The sequence below is a fragment of the Trichoplusia ni genome, chromosome 7 (assembly GCF_003590095.1).
Source record: "Trichoplusia ni isolate ovarian cell line Hi5 chromosome 7, tn1, whole genome shotgun sequence".
NCBI lineage: Eukaryota > Metazoa > Arthropoda > Insecta > Lepidoptera > Noctuidae > Trichoplusia > Trichoplusia ni.
In genome coordinates this window covers 11,504,258-11,508,669 of record NC_039484.1, presented here as the reverse complement: position 1 = coordinate 11,508,669, position 4,412 = coordinate 11,504,258, and positions in this window count along the sequence as shown.

Here is a 4,412-nt window from a genome sequence, read left to right as displayed (position 1 = left end):
AGATTACAAGATCCTAAATATTAGGAGTGAATTTATAGTGTAACAAAAAACAGGAAACAATTACAGCATCATAAACTTGTTCCTGTCAAGAAAACAAATCTCACACGCAGTAGAAGCTCAAATAATACAAAGAATACAAAATACTCCGACCCCAAAATTCAAATACCAAGTACTGAAAATGAACAAGTTGAAAGCCTTACTAAAAGCTAGAAGCCCAACATAGTTCCGTAGACGGGTTCAAAGAAACAGGCGTTCCAATTACGACGAAACCCGAAACCGCTCATGGGTTGTCATAGCTCCTGTATTAACAAACAACTATTAATATCAATTAGAAAATGTTACATTGCCTTAATACCTCATACATCCATTGTTTGATCAATTAAACTGTATTCGCATGGTATTGACTAATTGGTAATACTGTTTTGAGGAATTTAAGACGATTTAAATTGGTTTAATGTTTGGTATTGTTACTGAAGACATGCTATGCTGAATTTATTTCTTAACTTATAACATGTTACTCTACCATGACGTTATTGAAAAATCTTATTTTAGTTTTCCGTATCCAATGGTTGCAAACGGAACCCAACTCAGACTTTCCCGTTTATCCGTCTGGCCATGAGTCCGTTCGTGTGATACCAGACTGCATCTTATGAACCATAATACCTAGTTAGTTGATGTTTTCCCGATTTACATTAAAAAAAGTTTTTTTCGTTTAATTTGACTGAGGGTCACAAGTCCGACTCACACTTGACAGATTTTTATTTCTACAACCTTTATAATTCAAGACAATGGTTATTTTCAACTTTCAAACACAAATTCATCGTACATGGGTCATTAAGCGTGCGATGAATTTATACTTCTAATGAAAATCGAACTAACATTAAATTCTCGTTGAAGATATACTCGTACTTCGATCTGAACTTTCCTTTATAGTCGAGGGTTTTAGATTTCTTCAGCAATATGTTATGTCAGCGATATTGAAATATCTCGGAGAAAAGCTAGAGAATGCCATAAAACTTCAGCCATCCTAAGGTCAAATTGTTTATGAATATGAGCGTAATATCTGCAGAGCCAAGTCTTCGAGTTCCATAAATAAAAACATTAATATTAATATTTTAAAGCATAAATGTCGCTATAAAAAGTAAAACTACCTATTTATGATAATGTTTTGAGTTCTGAAAGTTTATTTATGAAGTTTACGATGTATCTCACTATAAAAATGAACATATAATTCTTATATTAAATTTATTTTTCTTTTATCCTTAAAATTCCGTGAGGAACGGCAGATATTGCAGTATCGTTCTCATTGGGTAAACAATTAATTAACTTTAAATAATATTATTGACTTTATAGTGGGCCATTTAAATTAAATTGTTGATTATACACAGATTCTTTGTTTGCTTAAATATACTTAAAATATAAAATATGACAAAAGTATATAAATTTAAAAAATCTAGGATTCCAAATTCCAATATTCAGAATCCAGTTTTTGTCACTATTTTTACTTCAATATATTTTTTTGTAACACTTAAAGAACTCTTTGCTTGCGAAGCGATCAAAGCTGATACAAATCAGTACATAAAACAGCAGAGAGACTACAACAGATTTTTGTTTATTTAAAATACAAAATTAAATTAAACTACTTCTATTTTTGTTAAGATATTGACACAATACACTAAGAACAGTTAAGTTAAATGTAGGGCGTTCTACATTGGCCTAAGAATTAGCATTGCAGTGAACTTACCACGATCCTTACAAGGAAGACTGCAGTCGTGAAAGCGAGATGGCAAACACGGCGTAGAGCGACGTCCCTCTTCCACATTGAAAGTATCATGCTTCAAGAGGTAGTAGCAGGTGCTCAGCGGACTTAGGCAATAAGTGTTCTGGCGTCTAGCCATGTTAAAGTTTTTCCATGCTTAATTAGATCTGCGGTTGTTTTTGTTTACAAAAACATCTTGCTTTGCTTGTTAAGTGGACTAGATAACTTGGATGCAATAGTAAGTATTTTAAGTAGAAAAAAAATGTATTGTAACGAAAATTAAACTAACGACAAAATTTTAACTGGCCGGTTTTTCGCAAAATAATATAATAGTTCACACAAACTGCTCGCAAAAATCAAAGCAGATTTTAATAATTATAAATACTGAAAATCGATTTGCTGATCCGTCTATTGCCATGAAAATTTCTAAGCTGTATTTCAGCTCTCGAACAGCCCTACACCTATCATAACTCCACTTGTCTAAATAAAGAATTTATTTAGTACAAACTAATTAAGAATTCTCGTAATTTTGTGTTTGTAACGATAATCTAAATTTCAAGTAAATATTTACCTACGTAACATTTTAATTATTCCGTCAAGAAAGTAATACTGAAATTTCTTAATTTAATTCAATTCCAAGCCAAATAAGATCACTAGACCAAAAGCTTATAAAAAACAATTTAATAATAAATATTGTCTCCTCAGTTACTCATAAAACGAAATGTATGAACACGACGTCTCATAAAAATACCTACGTATATACCTACTATAAGTACGTATAGGGTTTCATCGTAAACAACAAGGTTCAAGGCTACGTTCAGAATATGGAAATACATGACCATATAAATGAGGAGATATGCTTCCTTGGATAAGCTAAAGCGATGCTAGATGGAAAAAACTTGGATATCTACGTGTGAACTTTGAAAAAGCGGGGAAATTTATTTTTACTTACATGCTTGGAGAAGATTGTGCCCTTAAAGTAAATTTAGAAGTTACGAAGGGATGTTGGATGTATGAGAAGTTTTGTAAAGAATAAAATGCTCGTTTATATTTGGTCATTTCAAGAACGATTAAAAAAAATCGTGAATTCTGGAAAAGGGAGTGGAAAATGATAGAAACAATTTTTCATTGATAAGAATTATTTGTCCTGGAATTGAACAATGCAAGCAGCTATTAACATCGATTCGCCTCTTTTTTCATTCTCTCCTTATCTACATATTTTCTTTCTTCAACTCATCAGAAAAAAACACCTCGGAGTAAGCAATAAATAAGTTTATGTGAACGTAATAAAGTTTGTTTTAGTGCAACGTCTATATCCTTATACTTACGAGTCTCTTGTGTGTTCCGAGTGCATTCCCGGAGGTAACGACAAGAGAAACATTTTCTATTTGAATAAGTGCGCTATTAAAGATCATTGAAACGTGAATTCATAGGAGGAATAGAAATTGACATTTTTAAGAACTATTTTCGTTCTACGAACTGTAAGTCCTATTTCGATACTTGCTTGAGTGGTATTACCGGTAACTGTTTAAAAATATCTATAAGCGACAGTCTCTAATGTATAAGCTTTGATGGAACCATGACCAAATATCTTTTTTTTTGTGTCTTAATTTAGGGTCCTTACCCCAAAAATCACCTTATGCTTAGGTAACCAAGCTATTTCTCACTTATAGCTCTACTACGATTTTCAGCTGCAACTAGATCACTGCAAAATTAACAAAAACGTTGCATAAATGTGCTAAAATCATTCATCAACTGGATTATTTAGCCATCAACATAGTGACCAGCACATGACACTGCATTAATCATGCGTAATGGATGCAAAGGATAATTATGATGCTGTCAACTTCACTGAATTGACCAGAAACAAATGACAACCCAGGTCTGTTCTTATTGACCTTTATGATAATACTCTAGATCTGTTTACGTGATAAAGGCTAGATAAGGTAGTTATTACAGTGGGGACGTGTTAAGTGGACAGTTTTTAAAATGTTTCATTGGACAATATATTATGGCGGCGCTGGATTGTTACATAAAACGGGTCTAGTGACAGTCGGGCTAGCGACAATAAGGGTCCGTACAAAAAAGTAAAATTAAATCTGTTGGATAAAAAATAAGTCTTCAAGAGACCAAGAATTTTTGGCCCCAACGACGTCGCTTAATCTGGACCTTAATTTTTTGTATTTGTTATTATATCAGCAACAAACCCATTCAACAGTGCTAACAATAGCCAATCTAGATTATAATAATGCAAAAACTGTACTAGTACAACAAAAAAAGTTAGATAACTACCAATTTCCTTCAGCTCTACAACCATATTCGTAATCGGTGCTACACGCAAGCCAACTCGAGTTAGGTAGAAACGATTTTGCCGATATTTGGCGCGAAGGAAAGTCTATGTCAATGTATCGCTGGCATGCAAAACACGACATCAGTTCAATTGGCACACAAAACAGCTGGCACATTGAAGCACGTTCACTATACGGAAAGTTAAACTTGTAAGTTTATCTATTCGAAGGCGGATTGATAAATTTTCAAGCATCGAAAGGTAAGATGCTCTTTTGAGACATGCACGTTTATGAGCTTTTATGACGATAAGGTGAAGTGAGATGAAGTAGTTTATTCTGAAAATAGGATTATACGTTATCACTTT